Genomic DNA, 17,348 nt, shown 5'->3' on the forward strand with positions numbered 1-17,348 from the left:
ATATAGTTCCTGTATGGTGTCTATGATGTGAGAGCAGCAATGTCTGAGTCGTCGGCTGGTTTGACCTCGAGACTGAGTTCTCGCGACCAGCTGAGATGTCATACATGACTTTTGTGACCTGGCAATGCATTTCAGACGAGTTGGCTGGCTGGAAAGTGGAAGTTCCCGTACTTGAGCCCAATTCTATTAATGCTTAAAGTGTCTTAGAGGCTCAAAAACAATTCAGCAGGTCTTCGCTGGTGAAGAGAGGGCATGTGTCCATCTTTGATATGTACATGGGGTGTACATGCTTGTGGAGCTGCTGGTCAGGTGCGTGGGAACTTCTTGTTTCAGTCATACCTCAGTTGATGGCCGTGTGTCTCGGACTGTTTTGGGTAGTCAGCTATGGGATCAGAATTGTTGCATTATTCTGAAAAAATAAACTATGATCCGCAAATAAATATAGTTTCACAAATATTTTTGAAGTCCACATAAATATATGTTAGACGTTCCACAAAAAGAAATGGAATTCACAAATAAATACAATGAGATTTGCAAATAAAAAGTATTTACAATTTTATTTTAATGGCATTTATTTGTAGATCGCTTTCTGCACATTTGTGGATCGCTTTCTGCACATTTGTGGATCGCTTTCTGCACATTTGTGGATCGCTTTCTGTGCATTTGTGAATCGCTGCGCGCATTTGTGGATCAGTGCATGCATTTGTGGATGGCTCTCTGTGCATTTGTGGATTTTGAAACATTTCTAACGTCAAGACGTGCGCACAATCCACAAATAGGTGGACTCCGCCCACTATCTACGCAAGCCAATCGGGTAACTTCCGCTTTCGTTGTCCAATAGGGCACACTCTAACTTCAGCCAATCACGTTTTGCTATGCACTAAGATTCAGGGAGCTAACATGGTGGCTAGTGGCGGTCTAAAATGCGTGATATACTAAGAAATGAGAATGGCCTCTTCTTTATACTACTCAGTAATGATTGGTTGTGTTTACAGTATATGCATTGTCCATATGTTAGTAACAAACAACTGAAACGTTTATGACTTGATAACAACGTGCACGGACTGGGGTGGACAATCCCGGTGACAGATTTGGTCTGCTGCAAGCCAGCCAATTTATTGTCTTTATGTACCAAAGTGATAAATTCCAATTATAAATATAATCTGTTTCCCCGATACTGCATGAGTAAGCAGCTAGTTCACGCCACACACTCAGCGCATGCCTCCTTTCAAGGTGCGCAGCGTTTGCATTGCAATGCGCAGTGCACTGCAGCTGTCGGTGTACTACCAGTATAACCATCATCAGCACTGTGAATTTGTATGTCATTCATAATTCAAAATAAAACGTAATTTAATCAGTCATCTCGGTTTATCCCATTCCTGAATGATCTCTGCTGTACTTTAAACTGTTCTGTTTACTGTCTAACTCTTTGCCACAACAAAGGATGTCGATCCTTTGACTATGATCTTGTGCACACAATATATTCTCAAATTCACACAGCAACCCCAAAAGTAAACGATGTAGGCCTAGTAAAATTTGTGTTTTCGAACCTTACCATAGAAAATATTGGTATACAACTGCAGATAATCAATTTACTGTAGTTAATAATAAGGGCTGTGACAGTGCTGTCAGTATAGAGTGTTATACGATATACGTCTCCATTTTTCCTTGCTGCCTTTTAAATGACACATTTCAGTAAAGCCCTTTTCATACAGAGATCCCGGAAAATATGCGGAAGATGTGTCCCAGGATGACGGGATCGGTTGATTTTGGTTCACACTGCCAGTGATTTTCTGGAACCTGTGCGTGCGTTCACACACATCCTAAAGACATGGATGGCGCATGATTGCGAGATAAGCCCCTTCAGTGTGATACAAGATCCTGATCACACTGTCGGGGCTCATTTCTTTGATAACAACTGGCTGCCTGTACATTATCCCTTACATAAACGTTTTAGTCGTTTGTTCCTAAGATATGGACAATGCATATAAACACAACCAATCATTACTGAGTAGTATAAAGAAGAGGCCATTCTCATTTCTTAGTATATCACATATTTTAGACCACCACTAGCCACCATGTTAGCTCCCTGAATCTTAGTGCAGAGCAAAACGTGATTGGCTGAAGTTAGAGTGTGCCCTATTGGACAACGAAAGCGGAAGTTACCCGATTGGCTTGCATAGATAGTGGGCGTAGACCACCTATTTGTGGATTGTGCACCAAAGACAACCTCTGGATATGACGCTGAGCACATGCACTCAACTTCTTTGGCGAGGCCTGGTCTGAGTGGAACCTGTCCTGTTAAACCGCTGTATGGTCTTGGCCACCGTGCTGCAGCTCAGTTTCAGGGTCTTGGCAAAAAGTTCTTTGCCATGAGGTGCCATGTTGAACTTCCAATGACCAGTATGAGAGAGTGAGAGCGATAACACCAAATTTAACACACCTGCTCCCCATTCACACCTGAGACCTTGTAACACTAAAGAATCACATAACACTGGGGAGAGAAAATGGCTAATTGGTCCCAATTTGGACATTTTCACTTAGGGGTGTACTCGCTTTTATTGCCAGCGGTTTGGACATTGATGGTTGTGTGTTGAGTTGTTTTGAGGGGACAGCAAATTTACACTGTTATACAAGCTGTACACTCACTGCTTTACATTGTGGCAAAGTTTCATTTCTTCAGTGTTGTCACATGAAAAGATATAGTAGAATATTTAAAAAAATGTGAGGGGTGTACTCACTTCTGTGAGATACTGTATATGCTCTCCTACTTGTAAGTCGCTTTGGATAAAAGCGTCTGCCAAATGAATAAATGTAAATGTAAATTAATCGCCTCCTTTGATTTCCTCAGGATCTCTGCTGGCTCAGACGTAGTTGCACTATTTTGCTCTCTGGACAGGTGTCGCCCATGGTGTTGAGATGCATGCCTCAATGAATCTTGGGCCAGAACGGATCAGTGGCTCCTAGGGTGCCGGCCGGGTTTCCACGGGGCGCTGCCTTTCGGGTTGACCGACGAAAGTGGTCAGCTCCATGTTGTCTCAGGGCGTCCTGTCTGGTGCTTGGCAGTGCCTGGCAGGCTGTAACATCTGCTGAGTCTCTGCTGAAGATCTGCTGCTGTGGTGCGCCCTCCAGAGTCAGTTCTTTGTGATGTGCAGAGATAGGCAGGATTTAAACAGTCTTTGTGGAGGCAGTGCTATGTTCTCTGTTGGCCTTATGGGCTGAGTTCCGCAGATATCAGGCAATCATGGTGCGGAAGAAGGCCGTAGCGCTTGGGTGATGACTCACAGTGCGATGCAGATTTCTGAGGAAGGAGAGTTCTGCTTTGAAGTCTTCCCCCCTTTCGGCCTGTTCTGTCGTCTGACACTGGCTCGGATGCTGGTTACAGCAGATGTGTTGTAGCTGCTGTAATCCGATTTGACAGTTTCTGACTGCTGGCATAGGATGCTGTGGTCTTCTAGGCTGGAGGTGATCCTAAGCAGGTGATCTGTCTTGTGTGGTCACACTGGGCAGTGTTCATGCCTGAGAGTTGATATTTTGCAGGTAGGTGTGTGCTGTGGCCTCCTGCAGTGTTTAGGGTGACAGCATTTAGTGGTGACAGCTGTCATGTTTCTGGCCAGCTTGCTGGGGTCTGTGGGGACATGCAGGGTGTGTGTCTGCAGGTTCTTTTAGATGGTTCCTGCCCCGCCCCTCTGTGTTTGTTGGCAAGTAAGGTGTGAACAGTGGGCTTTCGCCGCCCCCCCTTCAGCAAACCTGGGCTGAACGTTTAAACATGGAATAGGATCATTAGCATCAATAACACCAGCCCCTGTAAAAAAGTCTTTCAGTAGGTGATCTTCATCAGTTGTAAAACAAAACAAAGTTTTATTCTGTTCAGGAATTGGGTGAACAAGCGAATAGACCTGAGCCCCAGATGTTTAGAGGATTCTTCCACATTTTCAAAGTGGGGTCCAGTTACGGTCAACAAATGACCCAGGGTGAACAGTTTGGATTTCTGTAATAGAAGACTGATCCCAGGTAGAATGCAATGTTCGGTGACATCCAATCGAGCCCCAGAAATCAAAGGTTCCTCCAGCAGCCAGTGAAGTGAATACAAGTTCTCAGTCTTTTGAACACGAAAGAAACTCCACACTTTAAAGAGATTTCTGTAAAAGGTTGGTATCCCTGACAAGTTCAAATTAACAGGATTCATCAAAAAAAGGGATTTATCCAAACCAAAACCGCCAACAGAACGCAAAATAATACAACAAACAGCGCGCCATTCAGAATTGGTCGAGCCATCAAGAAATCTCTGTAGGAACTGCAAACGGAAAGCAGCACATCTACTCTGTATATGGATCAACCCTTGACCACCTTCTTCTTTGGGGAGGTATAGAATGCCTTGTGGGATCCAATGTAAACCGTCCCAAAAAAGTCCACCAAAGCAGTTTGAACCTCAGCTAAGAGGAGGGTCCACACAAGGCCATCTTATGCCATAGTGAGGATGCTCCTAAATTGTTGACAACAAGAACCCGGCCCCTATAGGACATATTTGGTAATAACCATCTCCATTTATCCCACCGACTCTTAACTTTTTCCAAAACCCTATCCCAATTTTTCTGTATTACAGAGTCATCCCCTAAGTGTACTCCTAAATACTTAACACCCCCTTTACCCCAGGTCAGTCCATCAGGAAGGTAAGGCATTCCTTCAGACCATTGTCCCAGCAGTACAGCTTCACTCTTTCTCCAATTAACCTTGGCAGAGGAAAACATTTTAAAATTTTCAATTAAATTAAATAAAATCTGTACATCACTTTGCCCACTTATCAATACAACAATATCATCTGCATATGCTGACACACAACACTTTCTAGTGCAAAATGGTAAACACAATCCACACAGTTTACTTCTTATTTGTAAAAGTAGTGGCTCTATGGCCAAAGAGTACAGCATTCCAGACAGGGGACAACCTAAAAACCCTGAATGGAGCACATAAGCCACCGTCTATTTTAAAAACAGCGTGATGATGGATGATCACGGATCATCCTGTGATCCGCTTCACCACGATACCGCAGCAGAGAGGAAGAGGAAACGCGCGTTGTAGAGTTGTTTGTCCATTTAGGGCTGCTGTACAAAACATGACGGCGAATTCAATGTATGAAGGGCCGCTCTGTATGTAGATATAAATAGCTTATTCTAAGGTATTACAAACATAATGGTTCATGACGTAAGGTCTTTATACACCTCTGAAGAAATAGTTTTGTATATTATATTGCATTTCTGTCAATAGATCCTCCTAAAAATGCCGTATTGTTCCTTTAAGCTTTAATGTATGAATACAACGAAGCCTAAATCAAAACGCATCATTACTGGTTAAAGGTAACTGAAGATTGCAGGAGTGCCAACACACAACACTCTTCTTTAATGATCCAGACACGAGATACAACACTCTATGCCAGGCACTACACAGTGAAGATCCAGTGATAGTCCTATAGGCAAGCATAAGTGACTTGAATCTGATACGGGCTTCAACTGGTAGCCAGTGGAGAGAGATGAAAAGGGGTGTCTCATGAGCTCTTTTGGGCTCTTGGAAGACAAGGCGTGCTGCTGCATTCTGAACCAATTTAAGTAGGTACAGTGCATTAAACATATCAAAAATAGGGATTCAGTACTGTATATAAAAACAATAGAGGCATAATCAGAAAAACAAGCCTTGTGCATTATAGGGAATAATATTCAGAATATTATACAGTTGATTCGTTACCTTTATCTGAAACGGTATCAGAGTTTAATGAATTTATGTAGGTACCGTACAGTGTATTAATGGAAGTAGGCGATTTTGGACGCAGCAATGGTCTCTGAAGTCTTTTGTGTTTCCGTGCCCTGATTGTTTCCAGGTATGTCTTGTTATCCCCGATAGCCTTGGTTATATAGTGCTTTGTGTTTGCCATTGACCTTTGTCTAGCTTTGTTGTTCTTGTAATCCTGTTTGGTGAGTTGGTTTCTTGTTTTTGTTCAAGTTGTTACATCAAAACTCTCACAACATTCAAAAAACTACTTAAAACCCATCTCTTCTGTGAATACTTGACAGCAAAATGAGAAAAAAAAAACAGGTAGTGGTCTAGCTTTTGTTGAAACTAGTAACTTTGTATTAGCACCTATTGTATTATTGCTCCTGTATGACATATCGCTTATTGCTCCCTGAACTCTCAGTAAGTCGTTTTGGATAAAAGCTTCTGCTAAATGACTAAATGTAAATAGTCCAAAGCTGTGTTCCAAATGACATACTATGCACTTAAACTATGCACTACGACTGAACCATTTAGTGTATGAAGTTTAGAAGGGTAGTATTGTCCAATTTGGAATACTAAACAGTTTTATACTAACCGGAAGTATATCGGTTTCCTAGACGAGCGCAAATGACGTCAATCGCACGGCACAATGCGTGTGAATAAAAATCAACTTTAACATTGTACAATTAATGTAGTTTTTGCCCAGCATTACTTTAGTCATCATCAGATTGAAGCGTTATCACTCTGCGGGAGAGTTTTGCTCAAGCAGCGTCTGATAGCCTCCCTTCCGCCTCCCTTCTGCTACGTAAGCAAAACTGCAAGTGTCCACAGTTCCACACTTCATATTTTCAGTTGAAAAAGTGCATCATCCATCATCCAGCACTTAAAGTGCACTTCTTTTTTGAGGATTTTAAATGTGAACGCACTACTCACACTATTTATACTACAAAATGGCGTAGAATAGTGCACAAGTGTGCGATTTGGGACACACCTCAAGTCTTGTTTTTTTTTTATTTGTTCATAAACTGCACCTGGGTTCTATTTAAACCTGCCTACAGTGGAGTTTATTACAGGAACTCTGCACCTCACTTCTTCTCTCAACTGCGGATGCCTGACCGCTAAAGTAATAGATCATAAAAAAATAGTTCACCCAAAAATGAAAATTATGTCACAATGATTCTAATACATAAGCTGCTGCAGTTGCGCAAGCTGTATTTTAGCATTTGTAAACAAAAACATCAAGAAAGATCAGTGATTTTATTAGTGGGTAAGCTTGTATGTTAAGAATGTGTAGCGAGGAAGGCGGGACGAGAGCCGTGGGGCAGGAAGGCGGGGCCGGTGGCGTGAGTGATAATGAGTATCAGCTGTACGCGCACCGGTCCCGCATGCCTCACGGGGAGCTAGGGAGCATAAGAGGACGAGCGACGGGACTGCCGACGAGAGAGGACCGGGCCCGGAAGTTNAAGTTTGTTTATGTTCGTGTGGCCGGCAGTCGACCGTGAGGTGGCTGCCGGCCTTTTATTTGCTGAATTATTGTTTGTTTATTTTGTATTAAAGTTTGTTAAATGTTCGCCGGTTCCCGCCTCCTTCCTTCCCTTCTATTGAACTTTGTTACAGAATGTTTATGCACTTTAGAAATGTGTTGACTGCATATATCGTCACCATGGACTTATCTCTCCACCTTTTGTCAAAGCTTAGTTATTCACATTCACATGTTCACACTTATTTACAAAAACTTTACAAAAATGCAAAAACTTCGTAACATCTCAAAACTGCTCAATGCAGACAGAACCTTATAATTCCAAAGTGGCCGAATATACTGTATATAGGCTATAGTATGTAAAATAAACAAAAGGACAAAAAATATAAGTTACATAAAAAGATTGTGAATGCATTTATGTAACTTTAATATACTTTTTAATGTAACTTTTAATTTTTATATAACTTCTAAAAAATATTACTACTTGTTATTTGATCAGTTGTACTGAATTTTGAAATCTATATATGCTGTATAAACACAGAAAAGTGGAATTCTGGAGTATCAGGTTTATATTGACGTAAAATGACTATCAGCAGCCAGCAATCAAATATCCATGCGTTAACGTGTCGATATTATGGGAGGCTGGGACAAAAACAGGTTCTGCTATATAGACGAACCACCAAACAGCCAATGTTTAACCATTAATGTATTCGTTCTCCTTGCTATATCTTATAAGTCTGATGATCACAAATAAGATTTTGCAATAGACAGTCAACAGCGATAATTCACACTTAAAGCAACATTTAATTGCCAGATAAACGTGAAAGTAGGGATGGGCATTTCTGATCATATTTCATTTCGAGTACTGTACAGGTTTGAAAAACGAGTAGTCGATTAATTGGGGGCGGGGCGTGTCCCCCATACCATGGTGCCAATGAAAAGATTTTAATTACAACACTGATACGAAAATGTATGTTAATAAAACTATAAGATTGAGTAAATAATTAAATCGACACTGTTAGATTATTAAAAATTCACTATCAATGTTTCTGAAAATAAAGTAAACATTTAAAAGAAATATCAGCGTGAGACGAAACGTCATCTCTGCCCTGTCACATTTCTGTCTGTCAGTTTCAGACGGTAAAGTCTCTTATGCTCGTCTGACATATCTGTCTGATAGTAGTGGTCTCACCTGACATTTTGTGTCCAAATATACTGGTGCGGAGCGGGGTGAGCGTTTTTAATCCATTCTTATGAACTTCAGCACACGTTCACGTGGCACTCGCGGAGAAGAGGAATGCTCGCTTTGCTCCGGGAGCGCAATGCTATGGGGTGTGATAACTGAACCTATTTTGCTAACTAAGCAGCCAATCGTGTCGCTCATCGCGTACTTTGCCGTGCCTGCTGACGTACGCGTGGATAAGCGCCTGATTAACGTACGCATAGATAAGCGCCTGATTAACGTACGCGTGGATAAGCGCCTGGTTAATGTACGCGTAGATAAGCGCCTGGTTAACGTACGCGTGGATAAGCGCCTGGTTAATGTACGCGTGGATAAGCACCTGGAAATTATTACTATTGATACTATTAGCCAGGGGCCTTGCTAGACCTAAAGCTCTACTGGGGCACAGGCCCCCATTACTTTTTATATAACTTGCGACACAATGCACTATACAGACTTCCCTTGCTTAAACCACTATTCCTACAGATCAAGAATACTAGGGAAGGTAAACATGTATGTATTTAAAAAATATACTTAAACTTTATATACTAATATACTTCAACATACTTAAACTTTATTAACATGGTTGCATGCACTGTATGGAAAAAATGAAAGCAGAGAGAATTGTTTCTTGCACATCTGCATTCATTACACAATGATAACAATCAATAATTACATCTTTTTAAGAATTTAAAATTACAATATTTTTTATGGCTCCAAGTAATATAAATAACATATTATCTTTAAAAAAAAACAATCTTTTGGTTTAACAGCCTAGTCCAAACAAAGCTGGTTAATTTTTTTTACCAATTGTACTGCATTAAACTTTATCTCAGCCATAGTTTACTGCCAACTTTTATGTAATGTCCCAATGGAGCTAGTAAATTAAATATTAATTTAATATCTTAAAGTACATAACACAAATCTTTTTCTAAGCAACCATGCAATTTTACAGATTTGACAAAGGTTTTCACAAGACACTTTCCTCTAATGTCTGAGACCTGACTGGCTGGGGATGAACAGTTTGTTTATCAAGTCTTACCTCCCTCAAACTCACCATCTCCTCACTGCACGACTGCGTCGCTTTTACAATCGTGAATTAGGTTACTACGTTGCATGTAGATCCGTTTTTTTTCCGCAATTATCAATGTAGGCTAAGTGATTACACTTGACAAATAAACGTAATTGTTAAAACTTAAACTTGAAATTTATACTGGGGCACAGCAGATTTATACTGGGGCACCTGCCCCAGTAAAAGGGGTCTAGCGACGCCCCTGCTATTAGCTGTACTTCTGTTATGCAAAAAGACGTTATTCAGGCGCTTATCTACGCGTACGTTAATCAGGCGCTTATCCACGCGTACGTTATTAAGGCGCAAAATACAAAATATGCATTTCTCAGTTTCGCCGCGTCCACGCCACCGCCTACATTGAGCTCAGCTTCGACACGTGACCGTGTTGTCTAACGTCTAAAATTATACGTCTGACGCTTATATACTATAGGATTTTGGCCAGACGGCTAGCGAGCGTATACACGTCAGTTCTCCTCTCAGTTAGCAAAGCTATCCACAAAAAGTTCAGTTATCACACCCCATACAACGCGAGCTCAGCTTCCATGGGAATGGATTGAAAACGCGTGCCCTGCCCGCGAGCGGCGCGAATACAACACTAAGCCATTATAAACAGAAATTCTGTGCCCACTGGATGCAGCGCAAAGAGATGCAACAAAAGTCCAGTTTCTTTTTGCTTTCGCCATGTTGCATCGCGCCGCTATTAAATATGCGTTTTGTTTTACCTCATATAGATATGTTTTAGTTATAGTTAATTAGGAAGCCCACTGAATGTATTTTCTGTGTTTGGTGTTTAACGGCAAGAAATGAAGGACATACATTTTGTTAAACCGCATGGAATATCTACAAATTAAAGGCATTCTTCAGCTTGCCCCAAAACACAAACTTGTACAGACAGGTTGAAAGATGTCACGGCGCCATCCATATTCTTTTCATGGTCTAGATTTAGTTGTCAACTAACATTCTGAATCTGTGGACACTGGTCTTTCATGTGGGTGCAGGTTTTTCAAGGGCAGCTGAGTAATTGCAGCAGTTTGAACCTCATAAAAGTTTTTATTGAGACTGGGAAACTGAAAGGTGCTGTTTCAATTCTGCAGTCATTTATGCTGTGTAAACAATTCTGAGGTGTCTGTAGCTGTCAATGAGTTTCTAAATGTTGTACTTTGCTAAAAGTTTGCACATCTGCAATATGCTGCCATTACTTTTACAACAGTTCTGATAATTATATAAATATTATTGCAGCTATATATTGTATTTAATGAAACTTGGCTTGACTGACAGCAAAACGGTCTAAACATTATTTTAGATGACTCCATATCAAAGGACTAACCTATGGCATTCATTCATTCACCAGCAACTTTAATTTAAAAAACATTTTTTTAACGCTCGCGTGAGGGTGTAACGTTAGACAGAGTGTAAGATTTTAACGGATCAAACTTGTAGTAGATTTGTATGTTTTGTATGCTGGCGCTGAACATTTTGCATTAGACTGTATTTTCGTGAGGTTTATCAAAGTGAAACCAAGTATCGCTCTGCGCTTTCAATATGCCATTCTGTGCTCCGGACTCGAATCAAATATCTGGGCACAACCCGAAATGCCAGCATAACCAATCAGAAAGAAAGAAAATAATTAAAATATATATATTTATAGACCCAAACGATCATCGTCTTCACCATCGGTCGTCGCTGTCGCGTTCGAGCATCCCTATGTGAAAGCAAAATAGCAAAATGCTTTTTGGGCTTCTAGCAACAGTAAAAAGTCAAGTGTTTTAAAACGTCAATTTTCCACAAAGAGCTTATTGTGACTCGCTTAAGACTTTAAAAAGACTTAAATCACGCATCCTGTTATTTCTTAATAAATAAAGCACAGTGGCCACTTGGACAAAATTACAGTAGGCTATAGGTCGGTTAGTTTTTCCAAAGAAAGCTGAACTAAAATATTTTGTTTTGGACATTTTTGAAACTACAATTATTGGCTTCTACACTACATCGTATTGTAAACTGTACATTACCAAACACACACAAATTCATAGACCGTCACATTAATATAAATACATACCCCAAAATTCTTAGCCGTGGGGCAGGAAGGCGGGGCCGGTGGCGTGAGTGATAATGAGTATCAGCTGTACGCGCACCGGTCCCGCATGCCTCACGGGGAGCTAGGGAGCATAAGAGGACGAGCGACGGGACTGCCGACGAGAGAGGACCGGGCCCAGAAGTTAAGTTTGTTTATGTTCGTGTGGCCGGCAGTCGACCGTGAGGTGGCTGCCGGCCTTTTATTTGCTGAATTATTGTTTGTTTATTTTGTATTAAAGTTTGTAAAATGTTCGCCGGTTCCCGCCTCCTTCCTTCCCTTCTATTGAACTTTGTTACAGAATGTTTATGCACTTTAGAAATGTGTTGACTGCATATATCGTCACCATGGACTTATCTCTCCACCTTTTGTCAAAGCTTAGTTATTCACATTCACATGTTCACACTTATTTACAAAAACTTTACAAAAATGCAAAAACTTCGTAACATCTCAAAACTGCTCAATGCAGACAGAACCTTATAATTCCAAAGTGGCCGAATATACTGTATATAGGCTATAGTATGTAAAATAAACAAAAGGACAAAAAATATAAGTTACATAAAAAGATTGTGAATGCATTTATGTAACTTTAATATACTTTTTAATGTAACTTTTAATTTTTATATAACTTCTAAAAAATATTACTACTTGTTATTTGATCAGTTGTACTGAATTTTGAAATCTATATATGCTGTATAAACACAGAAAAGTGGAATTCTGGAGTATCAGGTTTATATTGACGTAAAATGACTATCAGCAGCCAGCAATCAAATATCCATGCGTTAACGTGTCGATATTATGGGAGGCTGGGACAAAAACAGGTTCTGCTATATAGACGAACCACCAAACAGCCAATGTTTAACCATTAATGTATTCGTTCTCCTTGCTATATCTTATAAGTCTGATGATCACAAATAAGATTTTGCAATAGACAGTCAACAGCGATAATTCACACTTAAAGCAACATTTAATTGCCAGATAAACGTGAAAGTAGGGATGGGCATTTCTGATCATATTTCATTTCGAGTACTGTACAGGTTTGAAAAACGAGTAGTCGATTAATTGGGGGCGGGGCGTGTCCCCCATACCATGGTGCCAATGAAAAGATTTTAATTACAACACTGATACGAAAATGTATGTTAATAAAACTATAAGATTGAGTAAATAATTAAATCGACACTGTTAGATTATTAAAAATTCACTATCAATGTTTCTGAAAATAAAGTAAACATTTAAAAGAAATATCAGCGTGAGACGAAACGTCATCTCTGCCCTGTCACATTTCTGTCTGTCAGTTTCAGACGGTAAAGTCTCTTATGCTCGTCTGACATATCTGTCTGATAGTAGTGGTCTCACCTGACATTTTGTGTCCAAATATACTGGTGCGGAGCGGGGTGAGCGTTTTTAATCCATTCTTATGAACTTCAGCACACGTTCACGTGGCACTCGCGGAGAAGAGGAATGCTCGCTTTGCTCCGGGAGCGCAATGCTATGGGGTGTGATAACTGAACCTATTTTGCTAACTAAGCAGCCAATCGTGTCGCTCATCGCGTACTTTGCCGTGCCTGCTGACGTACGCGTGGATAAGCGCCTGATTAACGTACGCATAGATAAGCGCCTGATTAACGTACGCGTGGATAAGCGCCTGGTTAATGTACGCGTAGATAAGCGCCTGGTTAACGTACGCGTGGATAAGCGCCTGGTTAATGTACGCGTGGATAAGCACCTGGAAATTATTACTATTGATACTATTAGCCAGGGGCCTTGCTAGACCTAAAGCTCTACTGGGGCACAGGCCCCCATTACTTTTTATATAACTTGCGACACAATGCACTATACAGACTTCCCTTGCTTAAACCACTATTCCTACAGATCAAGAATACTAGGGAAGGTAAACATGTATGTATTTAAAAAATATACTTAAACTTTATATACTAATATACTTCAACATACTTAAACTTTATTAACATGGTTGCATGCACTGTATGGAAAAAATGAAAGCAGAGAGAATTGTTTCTTGCACATCTGCATTCATTACACAATGATAACAATCAATAATTACATCTTTTTAAGAATTTAAAATTACAATATTTTTTATGGCTCCAAGTAATATAAATAACATATTATCTTTAAAAAAAAACAATCTTTTGGTTTAACAGCCTAGTCCAAACAAAGCTGGTTAATTTTTTTTACCAATTGTACTGCATTAAACTTTATCTCAGCCATAGTTTACTGCCAACTTTTATGTAATGTCCCAATGGAGCTAGTAAATTAAATATTAATTTAATATCTTAAAGTACATAACACAAATCTTTTTCTAAGCAACCATGCAATTTTACAGATTTGACAAAGGTTTTCACAAGACACTTTCCTCTAATGTCTGAGACCTGACTGGCTGGGGATGAACAGTTTGTTTATCAAGTCTTACCTCCCTCAAACTCACCATCTCCTCACTGCACGACTGCGTCGCTTTTACAATCGTGAATTAGGTTACTACGTTGCATGTAGATCCGTTTTTTTTCCGCAATTATCAATGTAGGCTAAGTGATTACACTTGACAAATAAACGTAATTGTTAAAACTTAAACTTGAAATTTATACTGGGGCACAGCAGATTTATACTGGGGCACCTGCCCCAGTAAAAGGGGTCTAGCGACGCCCCTGCTATTAGCTGTACTTCTGTTATGCAAAAAGACGTTATTCAGGCGCTTATCTACGCGTACGTTAATCAGGCGCTTATCCACGCGTACGTTATTAAGGCGCAAAATACAAAATATGCATTTCTCAGTTTCGCCGCGTCCACGCCACCGCCTACATTGAGCTCAGCTTCGACACGTGACCGTGTTGTCTAACGTCTAAAATTATACGTCTGACGCTTATATACTATAGGATTTTGGCCAGACGGCTAGCGAGCGTATACACGTCAGTTCTCCTCTCAGTTAGCAAAGCTATCCACAAAAAGTTCAGTTATCACACCCCATACAACGCGAGCTCAGCTTCCATGGGAATGGATTGAAAACGCGTGCCCTGCCCGCGAGCGGCGCGAATACAACACTAAGCCATTATAAACAGAAATTCTGTGCCCACTGGATGCAGCGCAAAGAGATGCAACAAAAGTCCAGTTTCTTTTTGCTTTCGCCATGTTGCATCGCGCCGCTATTAAATATGCGTTTTGTTTTACCTCATATAGATATGTTTTAGTTATAGTTAATTAGGAAGCCCACTGAATGTATTTTCTGTGTTTGGTGTTTAACGGCAAGAAATGAAGGACATACATTTTGTTAAACCGCATGGAATATCTACAAATTAAAGGCATTCTTCAGCTTGCCCCAAAACACAAACTTGTACAGACAGGTTGAAAGATGTCACGGCGCCATCCATATTCTTTTCATGGTCTAGATTTAGTTGTCAACTAACATTCTGAATCTGTGGACACTGGTCTTTCATGTGGGTGCAGGTTTTTCAAGGGCAGCTGAGTAATTGCAGCAGTTTGAACCTCATAAAAGTTTTTATTGAGACTGGGAAACTGAAAGGTGCTGTTTCAATTCTGCAGTCATTTATGCTGTGTAAACAATTCTGAGGTGTCTGTAGCTGTCAATGAGTTTCTAAATGTTGTACTTTGCTAAAAGTTTGCACATCTGCAATATGCTGCCATTACTTTTACAACAGTTCTGATAATTATATAAATATTATTGCAGCTATATATTGTATTTAATGAAACTTGGCTTGACTGACAGCAAAACGGTCTAAACATTATTTTAGATGACTCCATATCAAAGGACTAACCTATGGCATTCATTCATTCACCAGCAACTTTAATTTAAAAAACATTTTTTTAACGCTCGCGTGAGGGTGTAACGTTAGACAGAGTGTAAGATTTTAACGGATCAAACTTGTAGTAGATTTGTATGTTTTGTATGCTGGCGCTGAACATTTTGCATTAGACTGTATTTTCGTGAGGTTTATCAAAGTGAAACCAAGTATCGCTCTGCGCTTTCAATATGCCATTCTGTGCTCCGGACTCGAATCAAATATCTGGGCACAACCCGAAATGCCAGCATAACCAATCAGAAAGAAAGAAAATAATTAAAATATATATATTTATAGACCCAAACGATCATCGTCTTCACCATCGGTCGTCGCTGTCGCGTTCGAGCATCCCTATGTGAAAGCAAAATAGCAAAATGCTTTTTGGGCTTCTAGCAACAGTAAAAAGTCAAGTGTTTTAAAACGTCAATTTTCCACAAAGAGCTTATTGTGACTCGCTTAAGACTTTAAAAAGACTTAAATCACGCATCCTGTTATTTCTTAATAAATAAAGCACAGTGGCCACTTGGACAAAATTACAGTAGGCTATAGGTCGGTTAGTTTTTCCAAAGAAAGCTGAACTAAAATATTTTGTTTTGGACATTTTTGAAACTACAATTATTGGCTTCTACACTACATCGTATTGTAAACTGTACATTACCAAACACACACAAATTCATAGACCGTCACATTAATATAAATACATACCCCAAAATTCTTGCTCTCCTGATCGAACCTCCTGTGTTTTTTGCGAACTAATATGGATGCGATGAAGCAGGTGAAACTTGAGCAAGCGCCAAAACGTTTTGCTTTACAGCGCGACGATAAAACCTTGCCCACCACTGCCCAACCGTTTTCAGGATCCACGTGACTTTTTATTTACACGCTTGCGGAAATACTGGTTGCCAAACAAGTTTTAAAAAGGATTCAAAACTTTTTGAGGCAGTGGTGCCAACCCAGCTAACATGTGACGTACCAGTTAAGTAATGTATTGGTACTTTTTAGAAATTTCATGACTTACCAGCTGGCACGTCCCAGGCACGTAATTTCATAAATGACCAATTCATGGCATCGCCTGTGCAAACTCCTGACGTAAAGAGATAACCGAAGACGGCCCAGTTACGTACTATATTCGCTATTCGTACTATTTTGGTAATTACATGGCCTAGTGCTAACGTAACTGGCACATAATTTCATTACCAATAAAGTTTTGATTAACATTAATGATTTACATGCCGCTTACCGTTCGTTATTTAAAGTCTCTAAAATATTTATGTGTATTTATATTATGGGCAAATAAGGAAAAGTTAAATTAGTTGTACTGCATGTCCTTACAAAGAATATTTAAAAAAGATTAAAATTACTAGCTGGTTACCAGCATAAAACTTTTAATCCATTACTTTGTCACGACGTGACCATGTGGAAAGCCAACAGGGACAAAACGTGTGAAACTAATGCATTAACATATGGATTGTGATAACCAGGGCTCTAGAGTGCGACCTAATTTCTCAATGGTGCGACTAAAAAAAATCTGAGGTCGCACCAGTGCGACCAGCCGTTCGAGGGAAAAAAGTCTCTCTGCTAAAGTCTCCCTGTGGTTCAACAACAGACACATTAGGCCCATATCGTGGTCTAAACCTATCAGAGATAGTGAAGGGCGGAACCCCCTCTGATTGGCCGTGGTCCAGATATTCCTGTACGTGTGTGTACGTTTGAAAATGCTGTGCTGCAGTCGGACAGACAGAGAGGTGAGTAGCCTAGGCCCGTCAGATAAACAGAGTGGATGTAGCCGCGGATGATGAGAGAAGATGACAAGAACGATTGACAGCTTTTTCGTTAAGAATGTTAAGTTAAGGCCTGATCCGTCCGAAAATCATAACCAATGCTCTGACACGCTAGACTGCGACTAAATGGTCTCATTTTGCGAC

The 17,348-nt window shown here is 40.2% G+C and overlaps 1 protein-coding gene across 2 annotated transcripts in view; it reads right to left on the bottom strand.

The window, feature by feature from the left end:
• The window catches only part of LOC130549734 (serine/threonine-protein kinase Nek3-like), a 34,359-nt gene extending 18,077 nt beyond the window's left edge, over positions 1-16,282 (bottom strand). Inside the window, exon 1 of one of the 2 annotated variants that reach the window (XM_057327043.1) lies at positions 11,600-11,605. The gene's annotated coding sequence lies outside the window, so the exon portion shown is untranslated. Of the gene's footprint in view, positions 1-11,599; positions 11,606-16,128 lie in introns of those variants that run through there. The other variant, XM_057327041.1, reaches the window with a different exon arrangement.
• Positions 16,283-17,348: the final 1,066 nt, after the last annotated feature.

This window comes from Triplophysa rosa, unplaced genomic scaffold (genome assembly GCF_024868665.1).
Source record: "Triplophysa rosa unplaced genomic scaffold, Trosa_1v2 scaffold167_ERROPOS501511, whole genome shotgun sequence".
Classification (NCBI taxonomy): Eukaryota; Metazoa; Chordata; class Actinopteri; order Cypriniformes; family Nemacheilidae; genus Triplophysa; species Triplophysa rosa.